The sequence below is a fragment of the Lolium perenne genome, chromosome 7 (genome assembly GCF_019359855.2).
Source record: "Lolium perenne isolate Kyuss_39 chromosome 7, Kyuss_2.0, whole genome shotgun sequence".
Taxonomy (NCBI): domain Eukaryota; kingdom Viridiplantae; phylum Streptophyta; class Magnoliopsida; order Poales; family Poaceae; genus Lolium; species Lolium perenne.
In genome coordinates this window covers 315,204,423-315,220,386 of record NC_067250.2, presented here as the reverse complement: position 1 = coordinate 315,220,386, position 15,964 = coordinate 315,204,423, and the positions used below count along the sequence as shown (strand labels likewise).

At 44.8% G+C, this 15,964-nt stretch overlaps 1 long non-coding RNA gene and 1 pseudogene across 1 annotated transcript; both read right to left on the bottom strand.

The window, feature by feature from the left end:
* Window positions 1–4,178: 4,178 nt before the first annotated feature.
* LOC127317934 (uncharacterized) lies at window positions 4,179–6,953 on the bottom strand. Its single transcript, XR_007861546.2, has 3 exons — window positions 6,683–6,953; window positions 4,602–4,689; window positions 4,179–4,502 (listed from the first exon to the last, which is right to left on the bottom strand). It is a non-coding gene; the product is annotated as an uncharacterized lncRNA (long non-coding RNA).
* A 3,008-nt stretch (window positions 6,954–9,961) lies between these two features.
* LOC127317932 (uncharacterized) lies at window positions 9,962–13,948 on the bottom strand (annotated as a pseudogene).
* Window positions 13,949–15,964: the final 2,016 nt, after the last annotated feature.

Here is a 15,964-nt window from a genome sequence, read left to right as displayed (position 1 = left end):
ACCCCCGGTAGGCTAATCTGGGCTATAGTTAGCGGCATAAGATGTTTATATCGAATAGTTTAGGTTATGCCGGAGTACGGCATGATGGTCTCAAGGATGTCGGGTAACCCAAAGTTCACCCGTCCGGAATACCAATAAGAGATAGGAGTTTCCGACATAAGGGAACCTGGAAGATAATCTGGCATAAGAATCCGAGATACGGGTCTGCCTAGACCGGGATACCAAGAGTATGCCGGTATGGCGATCCGACATAAGACCAACGGTCTACTACAGGTCAAAGATCCGGTCGTCCGGTACAGGACCAAGGTGATGTATGCGGGATCAGCTTTATACGAAGCTCTGAAGCCAAAAGCAAGTGCGACGATTAAACAGCCGTAGGCCGACCAAGAGGTGTCACCAGACAAAGGCCGCAGAAGGGAACATCATGGCCTGAGCCAAAGAAGCTTTATAAAGTTAGCTTAGGTAGGCATAGATTCCTTGGGGGTTCCTTCCCTTGTAAGCCTCCTCTCCCCTATATAAGGAGAGGAGCACTTCCCTTGCAGGGGATGGCTCGATTCCCAGTTTAAGCCGTACGCTTCATCTTCTACCTCTAGTTCTTCTTCTACCTCTGGCCAGAAGGCTAAGTGAAACACCCGGTAGCTCCTTGTTGAGATCATATAGTAAAAGCATGCAGGAGTAGGGGCTTTACCTCCTCACGAGGGCCCTGAACCTGGGTACATCGCCATGTTTGTGTGTGTGTTTGAGTGAGTCTCGTCTGCATCCCCCCCTCCTCCGGTTCCCTCGGTACACATCATTCCAACTTAAGCCACCCTATGGCATCTGTTGATTCACCACGACGACACTTGACCTCTTCACATTCCTCAACTCCCCCGCCGACTCCTACTAGATCCGCAGCCGGAGAGGGAGGAGCTGGATGCCGCGCAGGTGGAGGAGATGCTGGAAACGCAGGTGGTGGAGGAGCTATAGAGGGTTTGTGGAGCGGGGGCGGGTGAGGAGGGTGGAGCACCAACAATAGTGGCAGGTCAAGGTCGGGATGGAGGCCTGGGTGCGCGCCGCCGAGGAGTACCACCTGCTCGAGCGGGAGATGCTCGAATTGAACCTCGCCCCCGTGCGTCCCTACATCAAGTCGCTCTTCCTTGGCTGGTTCGAGACCCTCCATGACGCCATCAAAGTGGAAAAAGTCTTCGACCTTTATTGTTGAAAGGAAATCAACAATTGTTCATGCGGTTATAACCAATATGAATTCTTTCATTATAATCGAACAATGAGAAGAAGACATACCATGAAAATGGTTGGCAGGTGTATGCTCAAGATCAATAGTGGTGCTTACCCAAACCCCTATATCCATGGGTCAACCTACACACATGTAAGGGCACATGAACAAGGGGTACGATAGAAGCATATGCTTTTGGAAACTATAACACACATACACAAATATTACCGAATTACTTTGGCTTTTTTGGGAGGATTGTATTGGTTTCAAATGAATTGGAGAGAACACGAGATCACGGAACTAGATAAACAATTTAAGCAGGTTTACACTTCTTATTTTCTAGAGATAAATCATTGGAAAAACAAGTGAACAACCCTATTATGCACTCTAACTACCCTTTGATATTATGAACACTCTTGATATTGAATATAAAGCACACATATGTTGATGCTAGCTATTGACCGTCTCTCTTAACAAGAGTGAAGACGAGGTTCAAGGACAAACTACTAGTTGATACTTTATACAATCTACAATTATCTACCAATTTCACATAAAACTTGATATTCTTGTATTTCTCGAGTTGTATGTAGTATTCACACACTCTAGAGCGTTGCCCTAGTTTTTCTTATATTTAGCAATACTTTGCAAGAAGATACATCAAGCAATATATGATAATACAAGTTTTCTTATATTCATAGTGGAATCCATTATAACGACATACATCCAAAACATAATAGAAACAAGTTTCTTTTGACAAACTATAGAGTTCATGTTTAGTGCCAAAAATGATTCTTTAAGGATGAATTTCTTAGCATGACTAACATGTACCTTAATACAATTAGCGTGTATGCAGTCCTAATGAAAATAAAATTATTATTCAAGATAGTATGTCAAATAATGTATATCAAGACAAACTATATATATTTAGTGACAAAAGAGTTAAGAAGAAGTTAAATTGTTTAGTATGAATGGATAGGCCCGGCCAGAATTTGATGACCAAGCGAAGCTTGACATGCAAATCAGCAATTGCTACGAGTTTCTTGATCTATCTTGTTAGCCTAATCTTATAAAGAAGGAGCATTCAATAAAGCTAATGCCAATAACCGGTCCATTGAAACTTTTTGTAACAAAAATGTAGCACTAAAACATTATTTGTAGAAACAATTAATTTGTTTGGATACCCATGTGATGATTTTTTTTTGTTTGATAACATTTTGCAAATAAAGGAAATAAAAAAAGTAAAAGTTTATCTAGTATTCATTATTCAAAACGAACTCAAATAAAAATTATAGTATAAAATATATATACTTTTTCTTCAATATACTAAAGGACGTCATATATTTTTAGTTAATGAATTTCACAGTGAAAGCCAAAATGATGAAAAAGCGTTTCTTTCACTTCTAGGATGATGATTGATGATTTCTCCGGGTGGACTGGTAAGAACTCTAGAACCACGTGGCCACTCGGTTTAATGCAGAGTGATTCTTTTTTGGCACGAGTAGTGCTTGAGACGCTCTAGTTACACGCCTAGTTTTATAAACAAGCTATCCATGTGGTCGATTCCATACCCTGCATGTGCGCAGAACATGGTGTCTATGAAATTTCTGTCTTATAAACTGGGATACATTGAACTAGGAGGGCACGCGCGCTTCGCCGCGCCGGCTACCAGTCGTTTTTTGCATGCGAGAGAGTTGGCCGGTGTTGATCGCTTGGTGCGTGGCTGTGGGTCGCTTGTGCAAATAAAATGTCGAGGTGTGAGCAAAAATTTTACTCAGATTTTTATTTACATTTTAAAATATTATTTTTAATGCATGAGCAGCATATGCACCAAGATTAAAATTGAATTTGATGTAGCAATATTATATTATTTGATCACATGGAATCGTCGCTAGAGCATAGCAGCTCGATCGCTCTGGTGATGTAGATGGAATGACAGAAACGCTTGAATGCTAATGAGGAAAGAGCTCAATCAACCTAAAATCAATGGACACGTACACATCTAGTGGCCCGGCACAATTGGTGTTGGGACATCTTGCGGTTTGGTCCGATTCAATGATTTCACTGATTAACGGGTTTTTATTAATTACGTTAGATTATGTAAGATATTACAGGCATACAATACACATTCTGCTACTACTACATATTTGACAGGAATGAAAGCTTGAGTCAGGCTAAAAGCTCAGCTGGTGGAGCTCTCTGTCTACTTACATCCAGAACGAAGCCTGTGCACCAACCTTCCGTTGATACCTGAGTCAAATGTGTCAGTCACAACGGTGACACCTTGATTAGCAACCCAGCTGGTATCACATCTATGCTAGAGCACCACACGGTATATCTGTAGGTCCTTATAGCCTTGCCAAGGTTTGTGTTGCTGTCTTTCGTATCTGTATCATGTGTCTTAACCAGCCCAAAAGGACCTAGAACATACTCGTTCACTGGTGCTGAATTTAGGATGCAAGGTAGGCCTGTTAGCCATGGACGTACCTATTCATATTCAGGTGTCAATTGGATGAGCTCTAGTTTCCCATGTCAATCCAGCCCACTATCAAAACAGATAGTGCCTTATACAGAGACAAAAAGGGGTTAATCCTGGTCAATATAGAGCAGGAATGCAATAATTCAGTAACCACCTAGACATGCACATTCAATTGAATAAACTCGCAAACATGGTCTAAGTCTGCAATATATGAATTAGGCTTTGGATGTAAATCATTGCCGAAGAATACTTGTTGATGACATTATTGTCAAGTAACGCCGGCGAAATGTCGCAGTCGGAAGGCTGCACTACCCTTGAAATAGATAGAGAAGGCGCAGTATTGTATCTATATCTTTTTGTGATTCCGTAAGGATAATGCGCCTTCTCGAGGACAACAATATATTTGTTCAAGAAAAGAGAGGCTACTGTACCTAGCGAGTCAGAAGCCTCAGTTGCCTTGACATCAGAAACTTTGATTGCGATGGCATTGGTATCCTTATTAACTTCTGAGAACAAACAACGCATGTATATATACATTGAGGGGTCATCCATACACCTTGTCTCCTGATCAATATATTATAAAGCATAATAAGGAGATAAAAACTGCTCTGTAATTGTAGAGTCCACATGTACGGAGGAAGATTCTTCAGAACAATAAACATCCGTTGATTGCTAGTTATACACCTTGAAAGAATAGGTTGATCGTTAGTTATACACCTTGAAAGAATAGGTCATCAGCTGAAAAGAAGAAACCGACAAAGACACCCATCGATGATGCATAGACCTCTTCCTAAGCATAACATGATTAATTCGCTGCAAATAAGACAAAACAAAGGATCTAGATGCAAGAATGTCACCATCGAGCAAAAATTCAAAAAGAAAAAGCAAAATTTACAGGCAGTGAGTACCTACGTTATGAATGAGTATCAAAAGAAACATCATTGTGTCTTGGAATTGAGTATCTACGATCCTTTGCCCGCTAGAATTGTGTCTTCACTGTCTACATAAATTATGGCAAAATACAGGTATTGGTATACAAAGCTCAACATACCATAATATAGAAAAAAAGATAGGTCAACATCTGCAGGTCAGTGATCGTTTCTTCATGCAAAATAGAAGTTGTTACTTCAACTTTGATACATGCCACTCACTGCCGACGATTAGCAAAAAGACACAGCCAAGCGACAGACCAACAAAACACAAAACAAAAAATCAACTAAAAAACACAAGGTTTTGTCGAGGTTATATAAAGATTAAGATTGTTATCCTGGAATTCTATATGGCTATACCTATTCATCCATGACCATTGCTTACAAACATTTGGTACTACTCTCTTAAATTCTATAAACCGAATTTTATCATACCCAGATGCAAGAAAACCGCAGACGGTAGGAAAATTAAGGTTCTGTCGACAGTTTCATAAAGTTTAAGAATGTTATCCTGGAAGCCTATACCTATTCATCCATAATCATTGTCGGCAATTTCACAAAGATTAAGATCGTTATCTTCGAATCCTATACCTATTCTTCCATGATCATTGCTTTGGGACTACTCTCTTAAATTCTATAAACTAAATTTTATCATATCCAGATGCAAGAAATTTAGATGTTAATACGCTTCGACAGTTTAATAAAGATTAAGACTGTTATCTTGGAAGCCTATACCTATCCATCTATGATCATTGCTTACAAAAAGCTAGGACTGCTCTCTTAAATTCCGTAATCTAAATTTTGTCATACCCAAGTGGAAGAATATCATAATTTCATACGTATTGCCACCTCTTTCAGTATATTTACCCATGAGCGTTGCATACAAGAATATAACCGTATTCTGTCATACCCAGATGAAAAGGCTCCTTTCCGTATGCTTACCCATGAGTAATGTAAATGAACTTTATAATTCCCAGATAAAAAAATCAGATTTCTTGCTGCCACTTGTTTTTCCCCTTTTACTTTCTTAGTTACTTATTGGTTGTTTCCACCTGGTTCGGACCATGCATAATTCTTTCAGATAACGCAAATTTGGATAACTTGATCAGCTCACTCATCTACTTTGGAGTGCTCTTCATCCGTGATCACGTCAGGTTCATTTTGCAATAGTTTTCACGTGGTTCTTTTTCAGGGTTAATTATACATGCCACTTACTTCAGTATTTTGTATCGATCCACTAAAATTATTATAGATATGCTATTGTCGGTGCTTACCATGGAATTAAATGATAACTACGTTTGCTTCCATTCCTTGAAATACATGTATGGTTGAAATCTCAGCCCACAAAGAGTTAAACACTCCACCAGAGCAATGCAGTGTGCTTGAATTTCTATTGCACACGGAGACAGCAAATTAGCCTACAAATAGCAAGTTGCAAAGTTCTCTAAATAATGTGTCGGACTAACAAACAATACTGCCAATATAAAGCAAAGCACGTCAGAATTCTTATATCACAAACTACATTTTCCGAACAAACTATTAGGCATCAGCTGGAAATGCTGACGCATTTCTCTTTTCCTTCGCTTTCACCACGGAATAACTCAAGCATACATACAAGTTCCTCTAAATTTTCAACTCCTGACATGAACTATAATTGGAATAAGTACATAGTAATAGAACATAACACTCATTACTTTAATTGTTCATGGCTGGCTAGCCAATGTTGTGGTAGAATTGAGCACTCACATGTTCATGGCAATAGAAAGCTCTGCACCAGTTGTCTCTATCTCTAGTTTATTCTGCAAGTTATTTTGCACTGAATTTGTGCAGATTATTACGTACCTAAAAAAGATCAGTGGTAGGTATTACTACCCCATATATGCACCTACTGCTAATCTACTGGTTGGTATTACTACTCCATTTATGTAGCTTACAGAAAATCGTTCCGGTGTAGACTCTGCACATGCTCTATAACCTGTATGCTGTATGGACTGAACTGAAAGCTAAAATAGAAGACGGGAGACCTAGCCATATCTGGGGGAAGATGGAAAGAGGATGGGTCACCTGACTGTCGCCGGGAAGATCTTGAGCCTGCCCTTCCCGTGTTAGAGCACATCATCGTCCATGTTGCTTGCATCGGCATGTAATTGCCACACCGCAGTCATGACAGAAGAGAAAAATTAGAAAAAACAGAAGCCACCCATCGGAGAGGAAAGGAATATGCTGCGTACAACTAACCTGGAGAGGGCGCGACTGCCACTGCACCGGTGGCAACCTCCATGGCGTGAAGCGGCAGCGAGAGTCCCCATGCGCCGGGTTATTGTATTGGTCTTTGTAGTGGGCAAAATGTCCAACTCCAGGTGCTTGTCAGGCTGCCGAGACGTGCTTTGCTAGGAAGGGACGGTGTAGGGCACCTTGTCCTATCCAATCGATGATTTCATTGCCTTTGCAGGCGTCGCAGTACATGAAACAAAAGGACGTGCTTTGTATCTAATTCCCAATTTGGCATAGCAGTACATGAAGAACAATGAGAACTTGGGTAGACAGATGGAAGATCATGTGCGCAGAACATGGTCTCTGTGGCCTTTGGGCCATGGAGGTGCGGCGGATCGCGGCTCTCGTCGGCGGGAGGGCTCCGTTTCCCAGTTTTGGGGGGCTTCGTTCCCCGTCTTTAGGGTTTTTGTTTGTAGAGGCGGTGTTCAGGTGGTGGTGGCGGCGCCATGTGCAAGAATGTCTCCCCGGCTTCAACCCCATCTCGACGGCAACGTCGAGAAGCTTGTGGGTGTGGTGTGGTCTTCGAGGATTTCATCTGGCTGTAGGGATCTTCGGATCATCAAGGAGCTTCATCGGCAGTTCATCCTACTTCTTCGTCTCCGGGACGGATGTGGTCTTTTCGACCTGTTCGGCGACTTCCCGTCCGCAACCAACAACGTCAGGCCGACTCAGGGAGGAGCGGCAGCGGCGGCGCGCGGTCGACACGGTCTAGAGTTGAAGATGAAGGACTTCTCAAGGATCTCGTTGTAATTTTCGTTTTTCTTGGGCTGTTTTGTACTGTTTGACATTTTTTTAATGCCAGTGTCCTATTCGCAAAAAAAAAGATGGAAGATCAAGTACTTCTTCCCCTCTCTGTAGCCTTATCCATGGCCAGCCACACTCCTCCACGTTTACAATTCGAGTCGCGAAGTTGACATGCATCGCCACCGTCGGACACAATCGTGAGGCGATCCAACGGCCACGCCAACACTCTCCGCCCGCGAGCGATATTTCCCCTTCTTCCTTCCTTCCTTATCACCTCCCTGTCGTCTCCTCCCTCCAACTCCAAGGTTCTACCGAGGTTTCTCCCTCAGCTGCTCCCACCAAATTCCGACCACCGGAGCGCAATCCCGAGCCCAATCCCGCGCATGCCGCTCCTCCTCTCCCCCATCTCCACGTGCGCGCCCCCGCCGCGGCCCCGCCTCCGCCGCCTCTCCCCACCACCGCCCATGGTGGCCGTCACGCCCCGTCACGCTCCTCCCCTCCCTCTCCATCGAGGCCCGCTGCTCCCTCCCCCCCGCCACCGACGGCTTCGACTGGCTCGACTTCTTCGCGTTCCTCAGCTCCCCCACTGACTCCTACCAGATCCCCCAGCCGGATTCCGCCGCGCGGGCGGAGGAGGAGCTGGAGGCGCGGGTGGTGGAGGAGCTGGAGCGGGTCATATAGCTTGTTATATCATATCTATACATCTCTTAGAGAAACTCCAGTCGTCCCCCACACGTCGTCTTGAAATAGCGCCGGATCGAGTGTATGGGGGTGTCGCTGTTATTATCTGCCTATGGGGTGTGCCTCTCCCCAGCCATGCCCCTAATAGGATTTTTAAAATTCAAATGGGAGCTTAAATTTCATTCATATTTTGTTATATTTTACAAATTTAAATAAAATTCAAGTAAAATTTAAACCTAAACTAAACTAAAGCCCGTCATCGCGGCGTTAGTAGTAGTACCAGATGTAGTCGAGTTTCTCCTCCTCCCCATCCTTGACGCCATTAGGGCCAACGCTTGTGCATACAGTGCCTCCTCTTGAGCCGATGTCGTCGTCTGCCGAGGTCGACGTAGTTTCCAGTCTCGCGTGCCGACCACGCAATGCTGGCGGACAAGGGCGCTGCCATCGCTCTAAGGTCATTGCGCGATTCTTCGAGGGCGAGCGTGAGCCCTGGGTTGTTGTGGGGGTCGATGGTGGCTCGCAACAGCGCCTTCCTCCGGGCGTCCGCCAATGACGAATGGCGGGGTGCGCGGAGTCGGAGACAAGTAGAGTCCCTCCGAGGACAATGAGCGCGACGTTGTCCTCCTCGATGCCCATCGCGTCGGTGCATGCGGTGGCGAGGGCGGCAAATGAGGTAGATGCTCTCCGCCGCCCTAGATGTGGGCGATGCCAACGTTGAGGGTGCGCCCGAGCACACCCCACGAGTGTTCGTGGCCCTCATGGTTTTTGTTCTTCAGGAAACCTGGCTAACGTCGTGGCAGGCAAGCTCGAGTGCCCGCCGCTAGCGGAAGAAGGACTATCGGTGCTCCACCTGGTTGGCATCCCAGAGAGGGCAGCGCGCTCGATTTCCATCAACGCCTCCTCTCAGTGGTGGTAGAGCGCCACGCCTGGTCGATCGTCAAATTGCAAACCGAAACCGTTTGCCGCCGCGCCACCGCCATGGTGTCGGCTTCCATTACCGCCCTAAGACATCGCCGGCCTCGCTACCGTTTGCACCGGTGCTTCGAGTGGGTGAGAGAGGAGGCGACAACTGTGGGTGAGAGAGGGGCACACTAGTGCCTATTTAAACACCGGAGGTATGCGAGGAGGCGGTCACACGCATTAGCGTCGCCGCATGGGGAAGCCGGAACGATGACGGGACGCCTTGCCTGCTGTTGCCTGGGGAACTATCACCACATTAATCAAAGTTGACCGGTGGTTGGCTGGCATTAAATTAAGTTGACCAGCTCTTGTGCCAATGACATGGCTGGCCCGCTGTCGGTAAACAATGTGGCGTCGGCAGCGACTTATGTCCAGTGCTCCCGCAACGCCTGATGGGGGGGCGCCTGAGTAAAGAGATAAATTTCGGTACCCACCAAAATTTCCGAAAGTTCGGTAATTTCGGAAAACATTTTGGGATTTCGGTATTTATAATTTGAACATAATTTATGCAAAATTTACATGAAATCTTCTAGACAAAAAAAAAGGTCATAGAGTCGATCGAGTCACATGCATGCTTGGTAAGTAGCACCGGAATATCAAATTGTGATGTGGTATGATTGCATTTGTGGTAACAAATCAATCTAAATCTCTGTCATGATTTTCCTACCATGTGAATTGCCCAGAATACTCCCTTAAATTAAGGACTAGTAAATTGTACCTTAAAAGACCTCTTTACATAATACCGACTCGGTTACATATCGTAACATGTAGAATACGTAGGCTATACAAACTCTAACAGCGTGGCCGCCCATGAACTCTAGACACCTGAGTTGTCCATCTCCACACAATTGTGTCCGGCTGGGAGAGGAGTTACACTTGCTACATGGCCCATATATTCTATGATGCCCAACAAAAATAGAATTACTGTAATTATTTTACAGATGCGTTGACAACTAAGGTAGCCTAAGTTTATTCTGAACTAAACAAGCCAAAGATGCTATATCTACAATTTTTAACATGTAACTTCAGATAACAAGATCTCGGTAAACTTTCAGCATACTTGGCCTTTCTTTAGGTGAAAGAAGCAGACAGTCAAATGCCACAGAGATGCTCCGCTTCACGTCTTTTGCTTCATCAGTTTCAGGTTGCGGAAGTTGTTTATCCAAAATTTCTTCCAGGAGAAATTGGTCACCCAACGAAGAAAGAAAATTCTGCACGTCTCCTGGATGTTTGCCCATCAGCACCTCAAGCACCACAACACCAAAGCTATATACGTCACATTTCTCCGTAACTACAGATGTGTAGGAAAATTCTGCATCCACCATACGAACACAAGAATTAGGAGCGTGCATTAATGCAGATCATTCCTATCAAAACAATTTATTAGAGGATATAGTATTGTACTGAATAAACTTACCAGGTGCTATGTAGCCATACGTCCCTGCTAGTGCACTCCAATTCGATGAATCCGGTTTTAACATTCTTGCAATACCGAAATCCGAGACAAATGCTTTGTAGTCAACATCTAGCAAGATGTTTCTGCTTGTGATGTCTCGATGAATTATGGGTGGCTGAACATCATGATGAAGATAAGTGATTGCTTGAGCCACATCTCTTATAAGAGTTATCCTTCTTTGCCAGTGGAACTGGACTGCTTGTTCTTCATTGCCTAAGATAGAAGCTAGATTTCCTTTAGCTATAAACTGGCATACAAGGAATCGGTACCCTGGATGTGAACAATATCCATATAACTTTACTATGCTGCGTTGGCGAATTTTTGTTAGCATTTCAATCTCGTGCTGGAATCTTTCTTCATCATGTGCCTCATCATTTCCTGCATGGAGTTTTTTACTGCAACCACTTGTTCATCTTGAAGTTCTGCTTTATAAACACGACCATATGATCCTTCTCCAATGCAATGCTTCTCATCAAAATTTTCAGTTGCATTGATAATATCCTCAAATGCCATTCTACCATCAAAGTTCCAAACAGAGAACACATCCCTTTTGTTCATGTCATCAGATTGTTTGGATACTTCCTTGCGGCAAACAAAACAAGCAATTACACCAACTGCTATTGCAATAGTAGTGACAAACATAGGAAGACCGGCCAATAGTATGAAATTTTGATGCTTTTGCCTATGATCAACTAGGGGAAAATCACAAGGAGACAAACCAACAAGGTCTCCACAAAGACCATTGTTGTGGAGAAACCATTCAGCGGATGCATTGTGGAACCCTTTTGGTACAGAACCTTCTAGGAAGTTGTATGATACATCAAACACTGATAAGCTTTGCATGCTTGCAAGTGAGACAGGGATGGCACCACTGAATTGATTGTGTGAGAAGTTTACAAACATCAACAACACTAGCTTGCTAAGTTCTGGTGGTATTGGTCCACTGAGACTATTCATACTAAGATCAAGCATGCTTTGCAGGGAAGTTAAATGTCCCAAATTAACCGGCAGATTTCCACTAAGGTTGTTGTTATCCATTTGTAATAACTGTAGTTTCACACAATTTCCAATCTCTTTTGGTATTTTACCACTCAATAGGTTGTCTGACAAATAAATAATCTCAAGATTGCTAAGCTGCCCAATTTGCTTAGGAATCGGGCCAAATAGTTGATTGTTTCTTAAATTCATCCAGTACATGCTCATCAAATTGCCAATTTCTGGTGGTATCTCACCGGTCAACCTATTGGAATGAAGTAGGAGCCTTCCAAGATTTTCTAGCTCCCCAAGCTCAGAAGGTATATTGCCTTCTATCATGTTGTTTGCAAAACTAATACTTGTCAAGTTTTGACATGAGCCCCACTTTGGCGAGAGCTGGCCTGCAAACCGGTTTGAAGATAAATTGATATCAATGAGATGTGGATACACCCCAAATGCTTCAGATATGTCTCCCTCAATCTGATTATGGCTGATTTCGAGGGATGTTAGTGAACTGCAATCCCTCAAACCTTTGGGAACAGGACCATCCAGACTGTTCTTAAAAACTCGAAAAATCTGTAGTTTTTTACTTTGGCACAAATCTGGCAAGCGCCCAATCAAATAGTTGTCATTCAGTGCAATGATGACCAAATTGGTAAGGTTGGAGAGTACCGAAGGAATAGGTCCGGAGAGCTGGTTCATGAATAGTCGCATATCTGTCATTCTCACCAGTCTTCCAAAACTCTGAGGGATTGAGCCGGACAATTGGTTTTCATAGACGTGAAGTAATTCTAAATTTGCCAGATTTTCAAACTCAGTCGGCAATTCCCCAGAGAGAATATTGCTATTTATTGCTATTTGACGAAGTGAAGAAATGTTCCCTAAACTTGGCGGTACTGATCCCGCTATGAAATTTTCTGTGAGGTAGAGTTTTTCCAGATTCACGAGTTTTCCAAACTCATGAGGGATGGATCCAGTAAGGAGGTTACTCCAAACAGAAAAAAAGGTCATCAAAGTAAGATTTCCAGCAACACTAGAAGGAATGGAGCCGGTCAAACGATTCTCTGAAAAATCCAGCTCAGTCAAGCTCGAGATCCTCGCAAGCTCTACCCGGATCGGACCAGTGAGCTGATTTATATATATGTACATGACCTTGAGCATTGTGAGGTTTCCGAGGGAGGGCGGAATTGTGCCGTCCAGATTGTTTTTGTGCAAGTATAGTTCTTGTAGATTTTGGACTTGTCCTAGCGCTTCAGGTATGGGTCCTGACAGACGATTTCCACAGAGGCCAAGATAGTAGAGATTCGTTAGGTTTGTAAGGGAGGAAGGTATTTGGCCAGAGAGGATATTGTAACTCAATTCCATCTTCCTTATGTTTTGAAGCTGTCCGAGATGCCATGGTATGTTACCTGAGAGCCTATTCCCATTCATATAAAGAAAAACAAGTCTTGAGAGATTAGCCAAGGCAGGAGGGATTTGGCCGGTCAGATTGTTGAACGAGAGGTCAATGTGTGTGAGCCTCGCCAGGTTGCAAATTGATTCAGGTATTTGCGCACCAAGCTGATCACCGGAGAAGTTGAGGCTGGAAAGCATGGACAGAGAACTGATGCCAGGAGGGATGGCACCAGAGAGATGGAAGTTATTGCTGAGGTCGAGGTTGACGAGGTATGGGAGTGACTGGAATCTCAGTGCGTCGAGTTGTCCTACAAGGCCAGCGCCACCAAGGGAAATCCCTCGGATGACCTTAGCTGTGGTTCCTCCGCGTGACCGAGTGTCGCCGCAGGTGATGCCGGTCCAGTTGCACGGGTACATGCCGTCATCTCTCCAGGTTCCAAGCTGGTGTTTGGATGAGTACGTGATGATGATTTCCAGCGGAGAAGTGCCCTGGCTTGAGATCTCAGCGAAGTGCCTCGACGTGGCATGGCATGGCCCTCGGCTTGCCTAGAAGCAAGGAGGAGAAGAAGCAGCAGGACAGACGAGAGAACCAGGCGATGCAGCGGTGGGGGCACCGTGGAATTCGCCATGACCGCACTAGGTGATATGACTGCATACGCCAAGTGATCACGTAAATGAACTGAAGTACTGTTACAAGTCAGGCAGCAAGACGCACTCATGTGAAAGGAAAATACGTGAATAAGGAGATGGAGAGTATAGCGCACCTCCGGTGTCCGGAGCAGAACACGCGTCAGCAGGATTTTGCCGGCTGGTGGTGTCCGTGACAGTGTGTGAGAGCTAGAGGAGCTGTGAAGTGTGAGCTGGGTACTCAGCTGGCCCGGGTTTAAAAACAGATGCCGCCTTACGACCACATACTGGCATCTCATGTCTTAATGTGCGGCTTTGGACCTCACATCTAAGTAAAAGTCCTGCAGCGACCAGCTTGACATTCGGTCTTAAAGTGCGGCTATATGCTATTCTCGCCGAACTTGGACAGAGATGTCTTCCGCGTTGATTCTCGACAGGTTTCACCGCTACCAAACACATCAGCCCTTGTAGTCACTAGCGTAGCCAGGACGACGGGACGCCTCAGGCCACCTTCAGAGCACTGTAGCTACAGTCAACGAAGAAAAACGCAGCCACGCCCCGGGCCATGGCCGGGGTGGCCTGGGGCCAGTCTCCACGTACCCCTGTTTACTGCTTAAGATTCTCAGTTTGTGCGTATAGTTCTATGTGGTGATCGTGCATGCATGCTTTCAGTCCGTTCAAAAACTAATATCGTGCTTCTTTTGCAGAGATGATTTTTCTTGGACAAATTCGCGTGCCAACAGGTCAAGTGAACTTGTATGTATTCGACATGCACGGCATCAATATTCCCTTTTTTCCACGACTAGCTACGTTGATGGAGAATACAATTTTCAGTAAATCTGATGCTGAAGACATCCTACGTGTAAGGGTGGGTAATTGGGAAGGAGAAGACTACATAGCATGGAACTGGACAGCAAATGGGCTTTTCACAGATCAGCCTATAAATGCAAAAGGTTTGAAGAGTATGTCCTTTTCTATGGCAAGATGGGCGGATCGTCATCTTCTTTAGTCGATTTTCATCGTGGCTCGATGAAACTTGTCAAGCTTAACACACTAGCCAACGCAACCAATAGTCCGAACTGATGAAAAGGGTTAGCCTATTCATGTTAGAGTATATTACGTTTAGGTATATTAGGTAGTTTAAAATTGTACTCCAATTCTATCTCTACTAGGCTTCTTGCCCTTCAAATCTTCTCTACTATATAAACAGCCCAAGAGGCTCAATGTAATCAATCAATTACCGCATATCAATACAATCATATTCCGCAATCTTTCATGGTATCAGAGCGGTTCTTTCCGCGACCTAGGGTTTAGCCACCCACTGCTTCCGCCGCCCCCGGGGAGATCGATCTCCATGATCTCCGCCGGGGGCATCCAATCTCGTAGCTAGGTTTCTCTTTAGATTAGTTTCATAGTTTAGCAATTTTCGATTTAGATATGTTTCTTTCTCTCTCTTTAGCCACCAAATAATCCGATGTACGTCGAGCCATCGTCGCTGGTCATCGCCGACAACTGCATCGTCGCCAACACTCATGGTCATCGTCAACACCAACGGGGATCTTCTTCGACACCGCGACAATCTACGCGGAACCCGGGTTTAATCCCCGGAATATACTTCAACAACTACATCGTCGTCTTCGTCCACCACGACCTCGCCGCCAGAGTTGTAGTCTATTTTTATTTGCACGCCCGTGCTTAATTTTTCTTCTTAAAGCTACTTCGTTTACTCCGACAATCGGCGGACAACTTCTACACACCGACCGATCACGGAGGCCTTCTCTGCTACTTCATCCAATTCTGGCGCGCATGGCTTATGGTGGTCCCTGTCTTCGCACGTCCGGTACTGGCAACACCGGCGCGTGCCTTCGTCCCCGGCGCGCTCCCGAGCCCGGCAAGCTCGACGCGGCGTGTCGACTACTACTTCGACCACAACAACTACGACATCGTCTCCCTCCTTTCGAGCGTCTTCCCGGGCTCAACGACGACAACGACCAAAACACCATCTACCTCAACTACGTTCTCCAAGGCGACTACATCAAACACGGCACCATACACCACGACAAACAATGGCTTCATCGACATCGGCATCAAGGGCTACACCACGTCTTCGGCTTCTTCTCCAGTCGGACCATCCGCGTCACTACCGATCCGATCATGGGGGGGGGTGTTAGAGTATATTACGTTTACTTATATTAGGTAGTTTAAGATTGTACTCCAATTCTATCTCTACTAGG